Source organism: Amborella trichopoda, chromosome 4 (genome assembly GCF_054954075.1).
Source record: "Amborella trichopoda isolate Santa Cruz 75 chromosome 4, AtrichopodaSantaCruz75HAP2 v2.0, whole genome shotgun sequence".
Taxonomy (NCBI): domain Eukaryota; kingdom Viridiplantae; phylum Streptophyta; class Magnoliopsida; order Amborellales; family Amborellaceae; genus Amborella; species Amborella trichopoda.
This window is the reverse complement of record NC_142339.1, coordinates 52,797,291-52,822,651: the sequence shown is the minus strand read 5'-3', so window position 1 is coordinate 52,822,651 and position 25,361 is coordinate 52,797,291. Positions and strand designations below refer to the sequence as shown.

Here is a 25,361-nt window from a genome sequence, read left to right as displayed (position 1 = left end):
CAAGCAAAGGTAGATCAACAAGCATTGAAACAAAAAGCTCGAATAGAGTAGGCTTGAGGAACAAGCAAAAACTTCATATCTTCTCCAGAGATAGTAAAACAATCGAGTTAGCCGAGAAACCAGAATGACACTTTGGAAGAGCCAACATAACTCGTTGTATATCCAAGACAGATTCGACAGCTCGTAGACAGTCAGACATGATTGAGTAACAATACAACAGACTCAATCATACATAAAAGAACAATATCATAACAATCTTATAGGAATGAATACAATGAAAATGAATCTGACTCTGATACCATATGAAGAGTCTCAGGTTTCTTTTTCCATTAATCATATGAATATACATACTTGTCTGTTATAGACAAATTACACATGAAAAAAATAGAAATAAATTCTAGACTCCTAAACTATACCCACAATTACTATAAAATATAAGATATTGCACGTACCCTTCTAATATATACTGATTATAATATATATCTTCCATATTAACCCGATAGATAATATGTACTTTCTTTTCACATTCTGGACACTCCTTGTGCCAACCAACAAGGTATTGTACGTTCCTTTCACATACCCTGGTGCCAACCAACTTATAATATAAGATATTTTATGTTCATTTCACATATGTTGGTGCACGTATATAAGATATTGTACGTTCTTTTTACACGTATATAAAATATTGTAGTTCCTTTCACAACGTACAATATAAGATATGTTCCTTTCACAACGTACAATATAAGATATTGTACGTTCCTTTCACATGTTGCACACTCTTGGTGCCAACCAACAAGGTATCGTACGTTCCTTTCACATAGGCACCAACATACAATACAATATCTTGTACGTTTCGTTAATCCTTGTTGGTTGGTCACATGGGCACCAACGTAGATATTGTACGTTCCTTTCATCCTTGTTGGCCAACCAATAAGGAAGGGAAGTGGGTTTCTTACTTTCTCTCTTTGTGTTTACCAAAACGTAATATGATATGCAAACCCGTTTTATGTCTGTTGATCACCTCAAAAAAAGGATCTTCTCCCATCCCTCATGTTTGTATGCACTGACACTTCTATTTAACCCTCGAATTTTTTTGGGTAAACATTCACTCTGCCACAAAATTTGCTTTCATAGGACACGATTCGCTGGACTCGCTGAGTAGACTTGACAGCGATGGCCGAGTCCAAAGCTGCTTTTATAACATTGCTTTTATGGAAAGGATTCCATAAGGGGCAATAATTTCATGCAACTCTTGTAGAGTAATACGATGTAATAACAAAAAATCATCTTATGGCCCTTTATTTGATTTAAAATTTGAAATATGCACCTTTTTCACTCTAATGAATAATCATAAAAAAAAAAAAATTGAAAACACAACTTAGAATGTATTTTTTTAGCATAATTAACATAAGCTGTTCATTTTGGTGAGATGCTTCGATCTAGGATTTAGAAATTTTTTTTCATTTTCAATTTTTTTGGATGACTTTATTATCATTAGATGAACAATGTTAAAAAAGAAAAAAAAATGATTTTGAGTTTATAAAAGCTAGTATCTTTGAAATTCACAAAATGAATAGTCTAAATTCATTTTTGGAGGGAACTCATTTTGACCATATTTAGTGGTTCAAATTGAACTTTTTTTGTTTTAGATTGATTATTGAGAAGAAGAGACTATATATGCAAATTTTGGGGTCATACAAATACCACAAACATGGTTTTCTGGAAGTGTCGTTGCATTATACTATAATACAACCGTTGCATTGGATCATTGCTCTTCTATAAGACCTTGACTTTATGAAAACAAAATAAAGCTTCATCTCAAATCTTCATTCAGAAAGCACTTTCGGCAACGGATATCTCCATGATTACTCTAAAATCAATTTCCAACATCGACAATAAAGTTTGAAACTCATAAAATGGTACATATCTTGCATATCTATGACACTTATTTTTAGGGGAAAATGGACAGTCTAGATAATTTGTTACAATATATACTATTTTTAGAGCTTGAAATCCAATTCTTTTTTTAACAACTATAATGTTCAAACCGAGATGAATGATTTAAAGGTTTTCTAATGCTTAAATTGAAATTTTTGATGAGATATAAGGTGAGGCTTTTCTTATTTTGATAGGGCTGGAGCCCTATCAACCCATTTTTCACAAAAAAATTTATATAAAATCTATGCTCTAAACAATCAGTTTAGGGCAAACCTCAAAAATTCACTAAATGAGGTTATTTTGAAGCCCAAAAATACCCAAATTGATCATCTCGAATTCAAGATGTATGTACATGAGAAAAAATAGATTTAAAGTCTTAGAAATAGTGCAATTTGTAATGTATTTTCGGACGGTCAATTTTCAATATTTTCGTGTTCATAGATTTGCTCAATCTACACTACTTTTGAAGTTTTAAATTTTATATTTAGAGATGAAAATAAAATTTCAAGCCATCACAAACATTTCTGGTATTGAAACAACATCTTTTGATACTATTTGAAGGTGTGCCTTATTTTGATTGTTTAGAATCTCGGCCTTATACAAATCACACTCTTGTTTTCATCTAAAACATTTCAATTAATCTTTAGTTGGCCTTGTCAAGCAAAAAAAAAAAAGAGGTAAATGTCTATTTAATCGCTAAAATGAACCTTTCTTTGTCCCTCTTTGGGTTCCGAATGATGCAGTTTGTTTTTTTCATGGAAAATCTATAAAATATGGGCAAACTACTGCGTAAATTTTTGGGCTATTGTGATCATTTTATTTTGTTTGAATTATTTTCTACCCGAATGAGTTGTTTGCACACTCCAAATTTTATCTTGATGAGAAAAAATAAAAAAGCACCATTATATGATGAGAAAAAATAAAAAAGCACCATTATATGAACAACATTTTAAAAATAACGAAATAGTCAACATCGCATTTCACCTATAAGGCAATTATCAATTGCCTAATCTTAATCCGACATTTTTTTTTGTTGTGGATTAGTCCGAGGGGGAGAATGTCCCCTACCTGTTTTTTATTAACTAAAAATAAAGAAAATACAAATAATACTGTTACAGTCCCTATCATAGAGCGATTGAGCCAAATCATAAGTAAAAGACAAAGAAATGAAATCTGGTGGTCTAACACATTAAACTATAGCAATAGATAGAGTTATCCCCTTCTTAGCAAGTGTATCCGCTGCTATGTTGGCCTCGCGGTAGATGTGGAAAATGCTCCACCTACAGTTTGTGAGTTTGTGAGAATAGTACTGCCTTGAATAGCATTTACAAGCAACGATGTATCACTTTCAATTTGGAGAAGACTACATTGGAGTTCAAAGGCATAATTGTTTGGTCTGGCAGTTGGTAGCATTATTTATGTGTTTAAATTTTATCCTCTTCTACGTACATGATAAGGAGTTGAAATTTGGGTGTCCATTCTACTAGTCCTCACGCGCCCCCAATAAATATAAAAATAAATAATTTTAAAATAAAATGACCAAAATACTTTATAAACTTTGAGGGGGTTTGCCTATTTTTAATTTGCTTAAGTCTTTTTTTAAATCTATATATTCTTTAAAGATGCCTTAAAAATCTTCGAGAATTCTTTTAGGTCTGAGTTTCATAGAGAAAAAAAAAGATATAGAAAAAATTTGAAAATAATGCCGCAGTCCATCAGCAATTTCCGAACTTCGGTCTTCCATAGAGGGCACGGAACTAGCAATATCAAAGAACTTTGGAAGTATTAAACAGACATTCCACCATAATGCTTCATCTTCATGTCATAAATCAGAAGTGCTATGAAACCAGGACATTCTGGCTTCTGGATCCAAAATTTCCAGAATTAAACAACCCCATAAAGATTTCCCCCTCGGAAATAACCAACTTTCTTTTGATAGGGCTTGATGCTTGCCCAAATGAGTTTCGCTTTCGCTTTTGCTTTTAATTATGCTTCATTCTTTTTCCCCAAACTATTTGTTATGTACACATTTTTTCGCTGGTCCTGTACTTGAAAGCATGCCATTGTGGACCATGCAACTTCTTCTCTCTCTATTTCTCGCCCCACTTATAACTTCACGCCGCACGTCTACTGCAACTGCAAGTTTTTCAGATGAGAGAGAGAACCAAGCCTTACTTGGCTTGTGCGCACTGGATGCATGCATGCGCCCTCTAGTTAAATATACAGAGAAATATTGAAGGACCATGCCCGACTCGCGTCACTTGCATGTGTTTCGAAATCTGAAATGTGAGAGTCATGCAAGGCATATTTTGGAAAATGGGCCACACCAAAGTCATCTAGTGATTTCTAAAAAACAATTAACTCATAAATTTTTATAAAAAACAGATTTGGCTCTTGCCCCATTAAATCACCAAAAACAACAAAAAGAGATTCTTCGAGTGCATGAGAGAGGGAGAGTACCAAAGGCCATCATCATCACTTCAATGGTGAAGAAACCCACATATTTGACGATGAATATTTAGTGTTACAAAATAATTTCCTACTTGTGATTGAGAAACATGTATTATTTGGGAATCGCTGGTTACCCAACAGAAGAGCTTACTGGTAGAGAGAGATAACAGAAAAGCGTTTTCAGTAGGAGTCACCAAAAAGCAACGCACCCGCAATCATTGTATGAACCAAAAATTAGCAGAGCCATCACCATTAGCTGATCACCAAACCCAAAGAGTGGGTGTTCTAATTATAAAATCCTTGAATTTAGTTAGGGCACCCGCATTTTGATGGTGAGGTGCTACAAGAACTGGTTCTGGTCAAAGTTGTCTAAAATTAGCAAAACAAATGCAGCTCCCGATAAAACAACGAGACCACATCTTTCAAAGCATGCGTGTCCATGTATTGGGAAACAAGCATCCACACGTGTCTGAAGTGGTCGGACGACTTGGGACACTACACTTAGCCACAGAACTGAGGTTCGTACTGACTGGACTGGGCTCGAGCCAGGCTATGATTGAGCCTAGCACGCGGGGGCGGGCTCTTTGTGTGCCGGTGCATGGCCGCGTGCTTCTGTTCTTGTTGTACACGCCGGCTGACTGAGCCTAGAGAGGGAGAGATGTAATCATTTGATGGCTCAGTTCTTTGCAAGTGACGTGACGAGTGTTTTTTAAGGGTTGCTTTGGTACGAAAGCCTTTGAAATTTGACTGCAAAAAATATATTAGTGATAGCAAGGCAATGATGTGCACTGCGTTTTGTTCATGGCTTCTTACATCAAATTGGAATGTTTCTTCGTGAATGAATATCGTAAGGAGAAGTCAGGGAGTATTAATGGATGCAATTTTTTTCTTTGGGCACGTAGATATGTTTCCTCTCAGGCACAAGAACTACTTGGGAGGATTTTTTCCAATATGATATTTTAGCAGCCACTTAAGAATTACTGGGCGATAACTCTCGAAAGAAATTTTTTTTTAATACTTTAGTTTAAAATTTGAAATTTTTAACGCTTAGATTTCACTATCTGAAAATTGGATAGTCTCTATGCAATCTTGAGACTTTTTTTTGTTTCAAGTGTAGAGATGGTGCAATTAGGATTTTTTTTTATGGATGAGGTTTCTATAACCCAGACTTTATGAAAACAAATTAAAGCCTCGTCTCAAATCCTTGTCTGAAAGTACTTTCAGTGATGTAAATCTCTATGATGGCTTCAAAATCAATTTTCAACACCGACAATAGAATTTGAAACTCAAAAAATCATGTAGATCTTGCGGATATGTGCACAGTTATGTTTAAGGCACAATAGATGGTCTAGATAATTTGTTATAAAATACATTATTTTTAGGGTTTGAAAGCTTAATTTTTTTTAACAACTATAATGTTAAGTCGAGATGATCGATGTAAAGAGTCTCCAACGCTTGGCCTGCAATTTTCGATGAGTTGTGAGGTGACGATTTACTTATTTTGATGGGACTGCAGCCCGATCCAACCATTTTCCTTTTTTTTTTTTTTTTTTTTTATCGAGCTTAATTTATAAATTGAGGAGGTTACATCCCAAAATTTAGGGGTCTAATTCTCGGTAGAATTTTGCCGTCGGGAATAAATGGACAGTATATTTCTACGGAGTAATATCTTTTTGGTTTTTTCTTTGAGTAATGATCTTATGAGTCCCTCTCACACCCATGTGTGTACGCTCTTAAAGGATTACTATTAAATATGATATAGATCTCTAGAAAAGGCAAGTCTCACAACAATGTGATAATTTTTCTATAAATCTATGTTATATTTAATGGTGATCTTTTGAAGTCTTACATGGGTGTGGGAGATCATTACTCTTTTTTCTTTTGTTGCGAAAAATCATTAAAAATGTTATCGCTGGCGTACTGTATGTGTTGTTTACCGTCCATCGACACCGTTCCAACCATTAATTGGGTGGTGATAATGTAAAGGTAAAAAGTGCGTCGATTCGGTATCTGTTACACCTGCTCTTGAAATTCTCACCAAGCTATTTACGACACCAACAAATATGATTGCTCATTAATATGGAGGGGTATCTGGTGCCATCTCTTTCCAAAATGCATTTTAGAGAATGGATTTTTGGATCTAAAATAGTTTTGATCCATAGTCCCTACACCACTAAAGTGATGAAGCTGAAAATCTAAAAAGAAATGACAGTTGGTTTTAAACTCCGCTGTTTTGGACTTTCTAGGCGCAACATTTGATCCCTTCTAAATTAATACATTGTTGCATTTATATTGTATTTTTTATTTATAATATTGGTGATGGAGATTATTTGTATTGGAAGTTTTAGATCTTAAATCCATATCTGAGGTGGATTTTGTTAAGACGAAGCATACGACTATGGACTCAATAAAAATTTATTCAGATAACATTGCTAATGTTTTCTGGATGTAATAGCAAAAACATGGTTGGTGAGGAGTGTACCTGAGCACCTATTTATATCTTGTATGAAATACGGGGGTCTTATTATTATTAGGGGTGGCAACGGGTAGGGTAATGGTCGGGTCTGACTAGACTCGGACCCAGATCTGAATAGATTTGAGTACAGGTTTTGGACTCAGACTCGACCCATCGGGTCTAAAAATTATACCCATACCCTTACCCATCGGGTCTAACCCATTGGGTCTCGGGTCCATTGTCACCCTCACTACGAGCTTCTTTTTTTTTTGCTCATTTTTCTATCATCATATACCCGTATTATTGGCAACAAGATCACAATCATCTGCTATTAGAATTCAAGCCGTGTGATTTGTCGCTTAATAGCTAAAGATGACTACTAGTTCTAATTATATATGATCCTTAATACAACCAAATGAATAGGGCTTAAAGTAAAGTATTTTATCTCTAACAGTTTATGGGTACAGGTCGGTTCCAGTAGGACCCGGACCCGACCTGACGGGTCCAAATGCGAGACTCATTCCCATCCCACCGGGTTCAATTGCCAGACCCATACCCGACCTATGTCGTGTATAGCCGGCGGGTCCCAGGTCAAGTCTGGGTCCATTGCCACCCTAATTATAATGATATAAATAGGAAAAAGCCTTGAAATACCTTAAATCATAGGAAAAAGCAGGAAAAATACTTTTCAAAGAAATTGTAATAAATTTTATTCATTGACTTGAAATACCTTAAAGCTAACCGGTGAGGGTTACGAGCTCCAATATTTTACCCATTTAAATAATGCATAACATCCTAAGTTCATCACATAATCAAGAAGAAGCTGTTTAGACTTGTCATGGATCCCATTCTTAAGGCTTAACTTTTTATGTCGATACATCAATGTAAGCTGGATATCATCATCAGAGTCTTTCTCAAATATTTGGTATCGACTATACGAATTAAGGTCTGTCGTTCTGCTATAATTGCATTAATGCAAGTTGGATATCTTCCCCCTTAATCTTATTGTCTATCAATTTACTGTTGTGGCAAACACATCCAAAAAAGACCATGTCTACTCAATTTTGGATTTAGAGAAATTCATCAAAATACACCTCTCAGTTCAATTATTTAACATACTACCCTTTTTCTTCTATTCCAAGTCAAAATCATGTCTATTTTTTATGGCATTATGAAATTAATTTAAAACATATGTGTATAACGTTAAATAGGTATTACAATAGGTGTATTTTGATCAATTTCCCCTAGATTTATTACTTTCACATAATACTTTATGTTACTGTATTGAAGAGACTGTCCAGAAAAATGAAGAGAACATATAACCTTCTACATTCTTGTTTTCTCTTTTCATGTGGTTTTAGTATTTCTTGTCACTTTAGGAACTTTGGAGGAGATAACGTCGTTGTTTAAGTTTGGAAACTTCAAAGTATCTGGCCCTTTTTAAATGAATGTCCTGGTACTTCTGGTCTAAGCAGACAATATGCATGGATTATGCACACATATTTGTCAACAACATTTCAAATTGATTTGGTGCCTTAGTTTTTTAGATACCCTTTGATACATCTAGTTGAAGTTCGAAAAATTGATTTTTTCTTTCCTTTGTTTTTGCTGGTAGCTCAGTAATAAAGTAGTAATGAAACTCAAAGCATCATGTTGTAGTGCCTTGCTACTTTGACCTCCTAGCCTTGAGCTCATTCCATAAAAAAAAAAAAAAAGAAAGAAGAAAGAAAACTGATAATACTCATCTAGTGGTAACAAGCGTTAACACAAGTAGTACTGATCCGAAAAAAATAAAAAATAAAAAAATCAAGGGATAAATATTGCATATGAGAAATAGTAATCATTACATAGCTTCTCCCGTTTCTTTGCCTTGGTCCCAGGAGCTCTTTTTGTTGCTGTGAGGGATTTCATTCTTCTGTTTTCTCATCTCTCAATGTAGAAAACATAGTAAATGCATGCGAAAGAATGTGACGTGCATTTGAATATATGATGGCTATGTGCGCATGTGCAAATATTTGTATGTGTTCACGTGGGTCTGTGTCCCCTATCACTAGAGGAAACCCTTCCCTTAAGGGCAAAAGAAGAACTGTTTTTCTTCAAAAAGAAAAAGAAAAAAAAAATGAAAAAGAGAGGATTGGAAGTTTCGAACCACCTAAACTGATATATCATCCACTAAGCAGGAGCCCGAAGTACAAACGTCCTTATCAACTTCACCATAGTATCATCAAGGCAATGCATTCAATATTAGAAGGCCTTGGATACTTTCTCTGCAAAACACCCATCAATTAGTAACCCAATCAGTTCATGAGCAGGCTAGATTGCCATTGACTAATGCATTCTCTTCAATGATGATAGGATTGAAAGTAAAATCTTGCATACACCATGGAGCTGGCTTTTTGTTTCCAAAGAAGGATAGGGCTTTTCGGAAGTGAATATGTCCCTAAATTTGGCCAATCTAGTTAACCAGTACACTCCGAAGCTTAGACCTAAAGGAATATGGTCTCTTCTTTTGCCGCCGTGTTTTAAACAAATTTTGAAAGGAATTCAATTGGGAATCCAAGACCCTCAAGAGTAGCCGGAGTGCTTAGAGATTCAGATGTGTGGATGTACAACAGCAAATCAGGCATAACTTAGGCCCTAAAATTTTTACAGGACAAGCATATTGAAGGAAATTTTATAGTGGAGAGGCTCTCACTTAACGTTGTTAGTCGGTGCAAAAAGAAGCAAAGATTAGCCTGGTGCTTGAGATCCATTTAGTTGGAAATCATGGAAATTAGTGGTTTTGTAGCGATCTCTTTTACTCATGTTTACATAGAAGCTAATTTTATGGGTGAGCATGGCATCTTTTGTTTTTTTAACTTTTCCTATGGGTAAATGAGAACGCTATGAATCGCATGGTAATAGTACATCATGTTATAGCTAAAGTTCAAAAAGGGATAAAAGAGAAGAAATAAATCATGTTCTAACTAGAGATTTTGGTTTTTTGTCTTATTTAGCCAAAAGAAAAGGGTGAAGTTTTCCTTTTTGGGATATGGCATGACAAGGAAAGTTATCGAGACTGGATCAGACAGATAGGAGACCACTCACAGGTGCCTTTAGCCGGTCCTCCCTAAATAAAAAATTAGATGGTGTCCATATTAGTCAAAAGCAGTGTTTGATCATTGTAGCGGCTAAATAAGGATGAGAAATAAGTTTAAGAATTTTATACTATATTTTATATTTTTGGGTTGTATATTTTGTAAAATTGCATAAAGTTCAACAATTGCTTGGATCAGTTTTTACTGGACAAGACTCCTCATTAGTGCAGTGCTGGTATTGTTTTGATAATATCTACTCAACCTTCTAGAGTGGTTTCGCTCTCAAACACATAACAAGTAGAATTATTATTATTATTTTGTTCTAAAGATCTTCATACCATCATAATTCACTTAGTAAACAATTTAAAGGACATTTTCTATCCGTCCCTGGACTCATATATAGAAATGCGGCCCCCTTTAATAATCCATTTTCAAAATAAATTTTGTCCCTGATTTTTAAAGAATATACAGTCCTTAACATGGAGATCATTAATGTATAAATAAATTAAAAAAAATAAAAAACTAAAAAAAATCTTATTTTAGAAGAAAATATAGGAGACATTGACTTTATCTTTTTCTTGCAGGGACCATCCAATGTTGTCGGATTTGCTTCGAAACGTTCTTTACTTTGGTAAAAAAATGAAGTAATTCGGTGTTTCGGCTAATTCAAGGAAAGATTTCGGTTTTTTTTTTTTTTTAATGATATAAATAAATTTTTTTTTTTTATATAAAAATATTTTAAAATAATAAAAAAATATATCATAAAAATAAAGAAAAAAAATCTTTCAATTGATTTCATCACGTGAGGACATATTTATTTTATGACGTGAGGATGTACTCCTTCCACGTGACCAAGAGGTGGCTGATAAATCAATTTATTATTTTAATGAAAATAAAGCACATTAAAGGATAGGGCAACGTAGGGGTGAAGCCTTGGGTAAAAGTGTAAAACACCATTTGGATTTGGGGGCACGAAGGGGCAAAGAGTTGGTTTTGGATGAGCTTCATATCGCGCTGAAGTGTTTTGGTGGTCGAGGGCTTCGGGTGTTCTGTCCAAATTTAACAACACTGGGACCATCATCACTTACATCCATCTTTCGATGGATGGTTTATACCTCGGGGATGCAAATGTAAAAATGCTTCCCCCTATTAATAAACGACTTTTTCTTAAAAGCATGTTTGGCATGCGTGACTGTGAAACTATTTTCATGCGATAGAACTCCTAAATGTGAGAGTTTTTTCATATCAATTGGTTGCCAATTCGAGTAAAAAAAATGAACATTGATCAATTTATGTGAAAAAGCACTCGCCCCTAACAACAGGGGGAGTTTTTTTTTTTTATGAGCGATCGTAAATCATTGATGAACTTGCCAAGCGGCCAACAAATTTTCCCCTTCCTTTTTTGCTAAATTTGGTGATAATGTGATAACTGTCCATTAAATTGTTGGACAGTGATTCAGAGGATCAGACCAACCACTTGGGTCATATCATGCTCGGGCATGCGTTCTTTTTTCTTTCTTTTTTTTAGGCCAATATTGGCATGTCCTACTCTCTCCATCGCCATTGATCTATTGATTAGACAATGATAAACCTCACATGTATTACAAATATAACTTTCCCATAATTTAACGCCCACCATTGACAACGGAACACAAAAAGGAGGGACAGACGTGGCCCAAACCAGGGAAGAGAGAGAGAGAGAGGGAGAGAGGAATCATGGGAAAGGGTGAGAGAAAGGGAATCTACTTTCTTGATGTCAAAACCCTAAAAAGTTTGGACGGAAAGAAGCATTTGGCTTTGATGGTGGATGGTGCATGTCAAAAGGCACCAATGGATGTGGACGCTACAAAAGCAGCCGTCCACATATAATAAGTAGAGAGAGGGTACTTAAATTAATCAACATAAGGCGTTTGACGTATGACTCTTGTACGTAAAGGTTGTGAGGTGCCTTTGTGTTTATCTTGAATATCTTGGTGGGCGGGCCACTCCAAGGTAGCCTTTTGTAGTAAAAAAAGGAAAAAAATGTGGGGGGATTTACTTTGTTTTATTTTTGGGAAGATGTAATGATAGTAATTAGCTTGGCCCCATGTCATCAGGATTCCAACTAAACTTTGTTGACAACTTTGGGAGGCAATTTGGCAGATTAAAAAGTAATAGTTGGGCTACTAAAACCTCGATGGCCCACGCTTTTGTTAATATCTAGAGGATCTCTTCTAAATTTCAAAGTTGGGGAAGTATTTAAAATTATCCCTCATTTTTTATTTAGTTTTAGAAAGCATGACATTGTATAATATGAGACTAGTTATTTTTGGTATAAAGAAGTCATAAGGGTAGTAATCATTAGGGGTACTAATCATTAGCTGTCAAATTGGATAGTTTGGGTATACTATAAAGTTTGAGAATTTTTTTTTTTAAATGTGGTTTCAATATTGAAAATTTTTGTGATAGCTTTAAAATATATTTTCATCTTTAATTATAAAATTTAAAACTTAAAAAATAGTGTATATCAAACATATCTATGAAAATCTTGAAAATTGGCAGTCCAAAAATCTGTTACAAGATACACTATTTTAAGACCTTGAAATCCATTTTTTTTTCATGTCCATGCATATTGATGTCGAGATGATCAATTTGAGGATATTTGAGCATCTTTTAGTGAAAATTTTAAGGTGGACTCTAATTTGATTATTTAGAGCCTCGGCTTTATATAAACTTTTTCTTTTTTAAAATGATTAGGTTTTTCAAGTTGTTAGTGGGATTGAAGAGCACGATGTGCCACTAAAGTATTGTTGTTTGATCAATTAAAAGGTGAAATAGACCCTTTGAATGTGGCATTACGTGTCCCATTTTAACGCAATAATTACGCATGATGAGGGTAGACCATCTAACCATCGAAAGGGAATGGACAAAATGGCGTTACCTTTGCTAACGTTTTTTTCGTTAGGATGAAGTTTCTGCAGGACCTAAGCTTCGTGAAAACAAAGTAAAGCCTCATCTCAAATCCTCATCTAGAAAGCACTTTGAATTTCTATGGTGGCTGTAAAATCAATTTCCAACACCGGGCATCAAATTTAAAGCTAAAAAAATAATATAGATTCTTGTAGATCAGTGAACACTTATTTTTTAGGCAAAATGGGTGGTCAAGATAATTTGTTATAATATATATTATTTTTAAGAACTTGAAATCCTATTTTTTTTACAACTATAATACTCAAAACTAAGATGATTGATTCGAAGGTTTTCCAATGCTAGAACACAATTTCGACGAGTTTCAAGGTGAGGCTTTACTTATTTTGATAGGCTGCGGCACTATCAAACCATTTTCATTTTCATTAATACCTTTGGCAAGAAAAAAAATATCCCTACCCACATCCTTTACACCAAATTAGCAAGGAAGTCCTTTTAAAATATGGAAGATAGCATCCAAAGCATCCCTTTCTTGAAATACTAGAAATTTTTGTTATACTCTGTTGAGGAAGTCGGCTTTAATGTATGTTTGCTTCATTCATCAACAAGGAAGGACATGGTATATGATTCAGTCATATGAAAGTTCACTTATTCGCTTAAGGCTCGTTTGAATGCTAGGGTAAACAAAACATGGTTTCGTATAAATATGTTATTATGAAAAAAAGGGTTTTGGCATTTTTTAAGCCACAAAACCATGTTTCGTATAACCACAAAATGAACCAAAACGTGGGTTCCCCAAATAAAATAAAAAACATAATTAAACAAAACACTGTTTTAACCCCGCGCGCTCGTCTCTCTCATTAAAACGCATTTGCACCGTTCGTTCTTTTCTTTGTCTCATCTCAATGAAATTCTACTCTTCTCATCTCAAGTTCTAAAATCTTCTCTCCTGTTGGGAAAAATTTTATACCTAGTTGATGCCCTAAACAATCAAATTTAGGCGCACTTCAGAAGTTCACTAGAAGAACTTGTTTTTGATATCGAAAGACCTTAAAATCTGATCATCTCAATCTTGAAATAAATGAACATATATTAAAAAAAAAAAATATATATATATATATATATATATATATATATATATATATATATTGATATAGTTTCTCTCTCTAAAAATTTTAAGATAGTTTGTTTTTCTCTAAAATTTGATATAGTTTATCTCTCTAAAGTTTTAATAAAGATTTTATACAGTGGGAAAATTTTTCCTACGTATTTATTGCTTACCAAATGTGTGTAACGTAATTTTCACTTGAAAATATTTTGTACGAAATATTTTCATACCTACCAAATGTGTCCAAAAAAGTGTGAACCCACATTATACAAATAAATGACCCAAACAAGTGTTAATATAACCCGGGTATTATCTACAAGCTATCCAAATAGTCATTTTTCAATAACCAAGGTTTGTATAACTATGTTATGATCCAAAACATGGTTTTGTTTACCGTAGGATCGAAACGAGCCCTTATGCACTACTTGATAAAAAAAACAACCATGTCATTAATACTCAATTGAATCTCAATTAGGGTTGAGAATTTACCTGGTTGGGATTGTGAATTTTGGATCTTATTTGGATCCAGGTGTAGATCCCTCTAATCAAAATTTAAATCTCAATGGTAATAAATATATATATATATGAAAAAACTCCCTTATGCCCGTTCACGTGTAGAAAACAAGTGTGCCCAATGGTGGAGATCTCGCCAAGTGATTTCAACCGCCAAAGATTATCCAATTTTAAAACCAGACCCCCATTTAAGGCCTCTGGCAATTGTCAATCCCTCTCTCTAAACTGGAGCAATCTCTGTCTTAACCGTTACATCGTGTTATCCAATAGGTTGTCAATCCCTCATTTCATGGGGCAATCTCTCTCTCCAAATGAGGCAATCTCTCTCTCTCTAAACTGGAGCAATTGTCAGCCCCTAATTTAATGGCGCAATCTCTCTCTCTAAACTGGGGCAATCTCTCTGTCTTAACCGTTACTTCGTGCTGTCCAATAGGTTGTCAATCGCTCATTTAACGGGGCAATCTCTCTCTCTCTAAATGGTATGGCCTTCTCTCTCTTAAAACCACCCAAATCCCTCTGTCTAAAAACCGCCAAACTCCCTTTCTATCTCTGTCTCCACTCTCTCCCAGCCACTTTTTTTCTCTCCCCCGCTATCATATATTAGATAAAAAACAATGCACAATTTATAAACATCCAAATATCAATTCTGGTCAAAATAACGAAGGATAACGAAATTTTCTCATGGGCAACTTCCCTCTTGAAGACATTTCTTGAGAAAGTTTGTTATACAATTAGAATTTAGAAAAAATGGTCATCCATTTTCAAGAAACACACATAATGATAAATATGAATATTTAGTAGTTATCAATATCATCGGATAAATTAATACATCACTGCAGTTACGGTGGAAGTCCTGCAATACCAAATTGACCCGTTAGAGAGAGAATGCCATAGAGTTTAGAGAGAAATTGTCCCATTAAATGAGGGTTAGACAACCTATGGACAAAAAGATGTAATAGTTGAGACTTCAGAGATGCGTACCTGAAGAGAGAGAAAGGGAGTTTGGCAGTTTTAAGAGAGAGAGAGAGTGGTTTGAGTGGTTTTAAGAGAGAGAAAAGGCTACACCGTTTAGAGAGAGAGATTGCCCCGTTCAATGAGAGATTGAAAACCTATTGACAGCAAGATATAACAGTTAAGGGAGAGAGATTGTTTCATACAGTGTAGAGAGAGAGATAGCTCCATTAAATGTGGGGCTGACAATTGCCAGAGGCATTAAATTGGTCTGGTTTTAAAATTAGATAATCTTTGGCCGTTGAAATCGTTAGGCGTGACGTCCACCATTGGACGTACCTGTTTCTCACATAGGCATTAGATGGGTCTGGTTTTAAAATTAGATAATCTTTGGCAGTTGAAATCGTTAGGTACGACGTCAATAAACGAAAATAAGACGAAAATAGTGATTTCGTCTAGACCAAAATAAATAGTGATTTCGTCTACTTTCATCGTCATCGCAGGATCACGATTTATTTTATAATATTTTATTTTTTAATTTTTTTTTTTACAAATTAGAATGATCTGAAATTTGAAGAGTGTGTTCATAAAAAATAAGCGAATCTACAAAAAATATAAAAAAATTATTTTACATGAAAAAATTGACCAAAATACCCCCAAAACATTTTAGGGGTATTTTGGTCAATTTATTTTTTACGAATTATTTTTTTATATTTTTATTAGGTGCACCTAAGATGTACACACATTCCAAATTTCAAGTAATTCTTATTTGTAGAAAAAAAATAAAAAATGAAACACTACCGGACAATCGTAACCGTACGATAACTTTGAATGATGATGAGGGTAAGCGAAATCCCTCTTCATTTTCGTCTATAGGTGTTGGAAAGACTTTTTCTATATATATATATTATTGGGTTATATATTATTTTATAGATAAAAATAATGCATAAAATATTGTTTTAGATTCTATTGGATCTAGATCTGGATCCCATTTTATACCATTCAGATCCAGATCCAAATTTGAATATTTTGAATTGGAGGATTATAGAAGAGAAAATTAAATAAAACCAAAAATAAAGAACAGAAAAGTAAACAAAACAATGTGGGCGGACACATTGCATTTCATTAGGTGGTAACTATATGATAACCATGGGTTGGACACCATGCATTTCTATTGCGTTATTATATACCCATGGGTTGAGGCCAGGCATTTCCATTGGGCGGTTACTGTTCTATGATGCCCTAGGGTGGAATCCAATGCATTTCGATGCTCTCATTGGGTGATTATTGTCCACCCCATGCATTTCAATGCTCTTATTGGGTGGATTAGCAGGCATGTTCTTTGGACTAGCGAACCTATTGGACGAAGCATGCCCTGCTTTGACTAGCCTTCAGTGGGAGGTGAGGATGTTGTGCGCGGAAGTTTTAAACCTGATGGGTTTGATTTTTTACAAATAAAGGACGAGAACAATGAATCGACAAAAATAAGCAACAAACAACAAAAATAAAGCATGAAATAAATAACAGAAAAAAAAATCAGGATTTATGTGGTTATTATCAGATGTGACTACATCCACGAGCGAAAACGATTAATGTTTTATATTAAATTAAATAAAAAAATTATAAGACAACTTATTTGAGAGAACTAAAGACTCAATCTCCCACAATGTCTTCTTCTCTGTAATTTTTTCTCTCTCCAAAAACCCCCAAATTTTCATCTATTTTTCTGAATTTTTTTCTCTCTAAATAACCTAATATATAAAAAAAGCAAATCACCCAAAAGAGGCACGTACTTGCCTCCAAACCTTTCCTACTTTTTATGGAAACTTAACTTTATCTTTTCTATGGACCCATGTCTATCCTAATCCAAATACACACTCAGAAAAAGATGAAGGAAACACCCAATATACGGCATTCCCTTTTCCTAACTTTATAAACAAAGTAATTTTTTCTTTATCTATATGAACTCAAGGCCCATCCTAATCTAAGTAGGACTTATCTATAAACTTAGATCTTAAATAATAGGCTCTACCAAAATAAATACGAAACCTAAATTAAAGGAAACCAAACCCATAAAATAAGAATAAAAAATTCAAGATAATTATTAACAAATCTCCACCTTGGCTTGAATTCCAAAAGAGATTTCAATGGATTGTCTTCTTCACACGTGACCTTATAGGCACTTACTTTGACAACATATTAGTCAAGTCTAAACATAGCTTGAACTTCTATAATGTAATTAGCTTTGTCAACATATATGCATTATTATTCTTGGTATCGATCTTCAATAATAATATGTTACCTTCAGTTATGATCTCACAGATAAAATGGTATGTGACATCAATATGCTTCATCTTAGCATGATATATCTGGTTCTTTGCCAAATGTATTGCACTCCGACTATCACAATAAATAACAGTCCCATCCTATAGTTAGCCTAAATCGCTTACAAGCCCTCTAAGCCAAATGGCTACTTTTACTGCCTCGATTACTAATCATTTATTATGCTTCAGTCGTAGACAAGGCAACCACGGTTTGTAGTATCGACTTCCACCTGATTGAAGCTCTTGCAAGTGTAAACATATAACCTGTAGTAGATCTCCTACAGTCCAAATCACTTGCAAAGTAAGCATCAACATAACCAATAACCTTGTCACAAAACTTGTTATCTTTATTAAATGTCAGACCCACATCTAATGTACCCCTTAAGTAACGCAGAATCCATTTTACCACATGTCAATGTTCTTTTTATTGATTAGTTATATACTTGCTAACAACACTAATGGCATGAGAAATATCTGATTGAGTGCAAACAATTGCATACATGAGCCTTTCAACAGCACTCGTATAGAGAACACATGACATCTATTCCTTTTTAGCATCTTACTTGGGGATGATGCTGCCAACAATCTAAAATGTGCAGCAAGAAGAGTACTAATAGGCTTTGAATTTTTCATCCCGAATCTAGTGAGGATCTTCTTAATGTAGTCTTTCTGAGATAGCCACAATATACTCGACTTTCGATCACTGCAAAATCTCCATATCCAAAGTTTTCTTTGTTGAACCTAAATCTTTCATCTCAAATTCTCTGCCAAGTTGAATATTCAATTTACTGATTTCTGAATAATTCTTCGCAGCAATAAGTCTATCATATACATAGAGCAATAAATAGATGAACAAACCATTAATAAATCTCTTAAGATAGGCACAATTGTCATACTTGCTTCTGACATACCCATGTCCAATTATGAATGTATCAAAACATTTGTACCACTGCTTAAGAGAGTGCTTTAGGCCATATAATGACTTCTTTAGCTTGCAGATATGGTCCTCATTTCTTTTAATAACAAACCCTTCTGGAGGAGTCATATAAATTTGTTCGTCTAACTCTTCATGAAGGAATGCAGTCTTGATATCAAGCTGCTCTAACTCCAAATCAAATAATACAACCATGGCTAGTAAAACTCGAATAGAAGTGTGTTTCACAACTGAAGCAAAAATTTCATTGTAGTCAACACCTTCTTTCTGTGTATAGCCTTTTACAACCAAACGTGCCTTAAATCGATCACCACTAGTCTCAGGTAACTCATCTTTCTTCTTATAAAACCATTTACATCCAATGACTCTTTTTTCATGAGAGTTTACGAGATCCCAAGTATGATTCTTTTGAAGAGATTTCATTTTTACTTCAATGGCTTCACTCCACATGCTATTGTCACTATCCTATGTACCATCCTTAAAAGTTGATGGCTCTTGGCTTGTAGCAGCTAATACATAAGCTACCATGATCTCAAAACCATACCGCAGAACTGACTTTTTTATTCTCTTTTCCTTTCCTAGCTGAGGCTCTTCCTCACGTGGAGTAGACTCAACGACCTCCCCATAATCAACATTCTCTTACAGGGAATATTTAACACATATTTTAGAGTATTTTCTGAAGTTGTCAACTCCACATAAACTTCATCACAACATCTGTAATTTTATTTTTCTACACCCTTATGAATGTGCTATCAAACTTAATATCACAACTGATAATAAACTTAGACAACTTAGGATCTGGGCACCATATCTTATAACCCTTCACTTCAACCAAAGAAAATACACTTCTTTGACCTTGGACTCAACTTATCATCATTCACATGAACATAAACATGACAAAAAAAATTTTTAAAATGAGAATAAGCAACATGTTTATCGGACCATACCTATTGTGGTGTTTTGAAGTCTATTGTTGCAGATGGTGACCTGTTCACGAGGTAATACGCCGTATTGACCGCCTCAGCTCAAAAGTCCTTTGACAAACTAGTATTACTCAAACATGATGCGAGTCTTCTCTAGAAGTGTCATGTTTATGCACTCAGCAACTCCATTTTGTTGTGGCGTCTTCAGAGTGGTGAAGTGACAAATAATTCTTTTGCTCATGCAAAAATTCACAAATCCGCTGAAGTGTATTCTCCACCATTACCAGTCTTCAAGCGCTTGACTTTCTTTCCAGTCTATCGAAAAGCCTTCCAATCATGCTTATTTCTTTAGTATGTAAATCCACACCTTATTAGAGAAATCATCTATGAAGGAAACAAAGTATAGATATTCACTTTTTGAGACAACCAATGCAGGGCCTCATATATCTGAATGAATATAGTAAAAAACAGCTTTTGTGGTATGTTCTAACGTGTGAAACTATACCCTACATTGCTTACCGTAAACACAGTTCTCACAGAAGTCCAACTTGCACTTCTTCATGTTATTTATCATTTGGTCTTTGCTAAGTTCTGTCAAAGCTCTCTCACCACCGTGACACAAACGTATATGCCACAACTAAGTCAAGTCAAAATCACCATCATCAGATAAATGCTACTCTTTCTGTAATATTATTCCCAAGCAACACATATAAATTCAGTCTAACATTCTTGCCTTTCATCACAACTAGAGCACCCTTAAGAATCTTCAAAACTCCACATTCTCCAACAAATTTGTAGCCATTGGAGTCTAAGGCACCAAAAGAAATAAGATTCTTCTTCAGATCTAGAACATGTCTAACATCAGTCAAGGTTCTCACAACTCCATTATACATCGTGATAGTAATTATGTCACAGTCCTGGCCCCTACCCCCATATCGTACTTGCCAAAGGGTAACATGGTGCGGGACCACGACTAGAGATAGCGAATTCCACTCAGGTGGGAGTGTGCTCAACGCTTTTGAAAAAGGGAAATCAAAGAAAATCACGAAAGAAAAAATCTCCAAACACAACAATAACAAAAGCTAAACAAATTGAAACCAATATATACATAAAAGCTCCAAAGTTATTACAAATATGTCCAAGGTACTAAATGCCCAACAACAAAATACATAGCTTCATAACAAAACCACTATATGGCCAACTGCCATCTAACACCTCAATCAAAAGGGAGCTTTCTAGTCAAGTACTGGTCTTCAACTGCTAGTCATGATCACCAAACCATCTGGCCTCGACCCACGAGCTATCACTCTATATTCAAGAAAGTCAAAGGAATGAGCTATTCACCATTTCATAGTCACTATTTCATAAGCATTTACTATTTCATAAACATGTCTTATTCCAACCATGCTCATTCAATATTTCATAACATAGCAGAAATTTCAATGTAACAGTCTCTTAGAAAAACAAGCATAATTTTCACTCCATAGGGAATTTGTTCATGGTTTCAAACTACTTTGAAAATAGACTCATTCATTTGTCTTTTAGAAGTGGCTTGACCTCATTCTGAAGCATTTTGGTTAGTCAACAATGCTACACAATATATGTGATAGTTCTGAAAAATTCAGCAGAGAATCCAATGTGGTATCCTTATAGAAAATGAACATAACTTTCAAATCACAGAAATTTCGATCATGCTTTCGAGACCATTTTTAAAATAGATTCATATATCTTTCATTTAGAGGTAGTTTGAGCTCATTATGATATGAATTGGTCAGTGAACAATCTTACACAATACATATAACAGTTCTGAAAAAGTTCCTGCATTCACAACAGTGGCATCTTCATAGGAAAAGGGACATAATTTCTAAACCGTAGGGAATTTTGTTTTGATTTCAAAACCATATTTAAAGTAAATCACTCATCTTTCATTCAAGAGTGGTTTGAGCTCATTCTAATATAATTTTCTTAGTGAAGAATCTTGCACCAACACACGTAAAGTTTATGGAACTTCTTTTCATAATTATGGCATGTCCTAGCAAATGGCTCATAACTTTCCAATCAAAATAGATATTGATATAGGGTCTTTTCCTTCTTAAAATAGACTCAAAGGGGTACTTTCTTACAAAATTTCATAATCAATAGAAATAATTTTAATGCTCAAACAATTACTCAAAATGGAATCACAATTATGGAAAAACATGCACATCCAGCAAGATTGCAAGAGCATTCAAGCTATATTCATAATCAAAGTTTTATCCAAAATCATGCTTAAACCTCATAATTTGGTAGAATAAAAAAACATGCATTAACTAAAAACATGAAGACATAGTAGCTAACCCCACTTACATGCACCAAACGACTCAAAGTTCCTCACATAGGTTCCCCTCAAAGGCCAAGCTTCCAAGCTTAAAGTTCCAAGTGTTAGAAAGGGAGGATGTGGGTCAGAGAAGGCAAAAGTTCTTGGAGGGGTGTGAAGGGAAGTATTTATAAGCAAAGAGATGGGGGGCAGCAGGCAGGTGGCATGCAAGTGACACATAAGTAGCATCCAATGGCAGACAAGAAGCTTACTGTGGCATACAAGTGGCATACATGTAAGAGTAAAGCATATGAGTTCCCCTGGCATCCACGCTCGTCAGTAACACTCACGGCGGTGTCATGCTCGGTGACATCACGTGCGGTAGTGTCACGCACGACGGCTTCCTCATTGGCAGCAGCGCTCAAGACAACATCGCGCACAGCGTTGTCACACACTGCAGTGTCCTCATGCACGCACGACGACTTACTCTTACACGCACGGTGGCATCCCTTGCACCCATGACAACTTCCCTTACACGCACGACGATATCTCTTGCAAGCACAACGGCCTACTCTTACATGCACGACGGCATCCCTTGCACGCACGGTGGCTTACCCTTGCATGAACGGCGGCATCCCTTGCACGCATGGCAGTTTCCCTTGCATGCATGGCGGCATCCCCTTCTAAGGCATCCCTTTCTAACATAAAGGTCCCCAGTCTAATCTTCTGCTCGTCGGAACAATGCAACACTTCAAATATCTTCTCTACTTGCCTCGTCCATTTTTTAGCTTTTTCCAATCCTTCATGTCCCGAGAATGTGGGAGGAGCAAGTCTCCAAAACCTCTCAATCAATCCACTGTCATCTTGGCCTGAGGCGAAGGCAGCCGGGGCCAGCATATAGTTTTTCATCATTTGAGTCATGGCTCCGAGCGTCTTGAAGAATTCCCCTAAGGCCTCAGTATTCTCATTACTAGAACTTGCATTGTTGGCACGAGTCCTCATCATCTTGACCTAAAACAGGAATACCCAATTACTAGCCTATAAAAAAAAACCACTCTAATGACACAACCAAGACTCTCTAGGCCACGAATCTTATCATGGCTGCTCTGATACCATAAATTGTCACAGCCCCGCCCCCTGCCCCCATACCGTAATTGCTGGAGGGTAACAGGATGTGGGACTGCGACCAGAGGTAGCAAATGCCACTCAGTTGGGAGTGTGCTCAATGCTTTTGAAAGGGGGAATCAAAACAAACAACCAAAAAAAACCAAATCTCTAAACACAACCATAACAAAAGCTGAACAAATTAAAACCAATATATACATAAGAGCTCCAAAGTTATTACAAATATGTTAAAAAATACATAGCTTCACAACAAAACCACTATATGACCAACTGCCATCTAACACCTACAATCAAAAGGGAGCTTTCTCATCAAGTGCGGGTCTTCAACCGCCAGTCGCGATCACCCAACCATCCGGCCTCGATCCGCGAGCTATCACTATATATTCAAGAAAGTAAAACGAATGAGCTATGCAGCCCAGTAAGTAAGTCAAAGCACCATGCATTCCTGCCTATACACAGTTATTAAAAAATAACCGCCCAAAATTCATACAGGTTTACAATATGGAATCATGCATCATAGTTCAACATGTCGTGAGAAATTTTTCTCATGGTGGGGCAATCGCAAATCAGCTATCGGACATCACATCAGCTAATAGTTTATAAGATCAACAAATTCAGGCAAACGTATATTAACTACATGTAATCCTAAAGTCGCCTATTCCCGAAGTAGAAGCCCTATCAATCAGGTAAAGTTAATCCCATTGCTTAAGACTTCTACCATTCCTCATGAGGAAAGCTAATGACAAATGGATAACCCATTACGTAATGTCTTCACACACACACACATTCCCCGGCATGCTTTGGGCCTTTTGATAGGCATAGGCCGTGCAAGATACGACCATCTCCTTATGTCATTCTGGCAAGAGAGCGTTACACTACCAATGGATGACCCAATAGGTAGTGTCCATATAGATTTGGGGGGCGCGACCTTCCCGACTATTCACATTCACATCCTAACTCACATCCTATCATGAGGAGTTAGAGAAGATCTCAACTCCCTAGACAACTTTCTTATCATATCATGTCACATTATACTACTAACAAGTGACCCGTTGCGTAGAGCCTCATATCACATTCTTGTTATATCATATCACATTACCAATGGATGACCCTTTGTATAGTATTTCATATCACATCTGTGGCATGTCTTATTACAACCATGCTCACTCATTATTTCATAGGCATGCCTTATTACAACCATGCACATTCAATATTTCATAAGCATTCACAATTTCATAAGCATTCACTATTTCATAAGCATGTCTTGTTACAACCATGGGTACTCAGTATTTCATAGGCATGCCTTATTACAACCATGCACATTCAGTATTTCACAAGCATTCATAATTTCATAAGTGTTCACTATTTCATAAGCATGTCTTATTACAACCATGCTCATTCAATATTTCATGAGCATTCACTATTTCATAAGCATGTCTTATTACAACCATGCTCATTCAATATTTCATAAGCATTCCCCATTTCATAAGCATTCCATATGTCATAAGTATATGTCTTATTACAACCGTGCTCATTCAATATTTTATAAGCATTCATTATTTCATAAGCATGTCTTATTACAACTATGCTCATTCAATATTTCATAATAGAGCTGAAATTTCAGTGTAACAATCTCTTAGAAAAACGACCATAGTTTCTACTTCATAAGGAATTTCATCATGGTTCCTAACCATTTTGAAAATAGACTCACTCATTTGTATTTTAGAAGTGGTTTGGCCTCATTCTGAGGCATTTTGGTTAGTAAACAATGCTACACAAAATAAGTGATAATTCTGGAAAATTCAACAGAAAATCCAGTGTGGTATCCTTGTAGAAAAGGAATACAACTTTCGAATCACAGAGAATTCGATCATGCTTTCCAGACCATTTTTAAAATAAATTTATACATCTTTCATTTAGAGGTAGTTTGAGCTCATTCTGACATGAATTGGTCTGTGAACAATCTTACACAAGACACGTAACAATTCTGGAAAAGTTCCTGCATTATCAACAGTGACATCTTCGTAGAACAAGGGGCATAATTTTCAAACCGTAGGGAATTTTGTTTTGATTCTAAAACCATATTTAAAGTAGACTCACTCATCTTTCATTTAAAAGTGGTTTGAGTTCATTCTAACATGATTTACAAACTATCTCAACACCAATAGTTTTACAAGCTGCATCATTCTCCATCAAAACGGATCCACCATTATTGCTCTTGTATACGGTGAACTAATCCCGATGATGGCACATATGATAGGAACATCTTGAATTAAGAACCCACTAGTCTTTAGAGTTGTTATAATTTATCGAGACTGACAACCCATTATTTGTTCCACTTACCAAGCTTTCATGAACA

At 35.4% G+C, this 25,361-nt stretch overlaps 2 long non-coding RNA genes across 2 annotated transcripts; both read right to left on the bottom strand.

The window, feature by feature from the left end:
* Positions 1-8,117: 8,117 nt before the first annotated feature.
* On the bottom strand, positions 8,118-14,490 carry LOC148782584 (uncharacterized). The gene is made up of 3 exons (XR_016053190.1): positions 14,426-14,490; positions 9,932-9,953; positions 8,118-9,111 (listed from the first exon to the last, which is right to left on the bottom strand). It is a non-coding gene; the product is annotated as an uncharacterized LOC148782584 (long non-coding RNA).
* A 581-nt stretch (positions 14,491-15,071) lies between these two features.
* Positions 15,072-15,575, bottom strand: LOC148782583 (uncharacterized). The gene is made up of 2 exons (XR_016053189.1): positions 15,431-15,575; positions 15,072-15,302 (listed from the first exon to the last, which is right to left on the bottom strand). It is a non-coding gene; the product is annotated as an uncharacterized LOC148782583 (long non-coding RNA).
* Between the last annotated feature and the right edge of the window lie 9,786 nt (positions 15,576-25,361).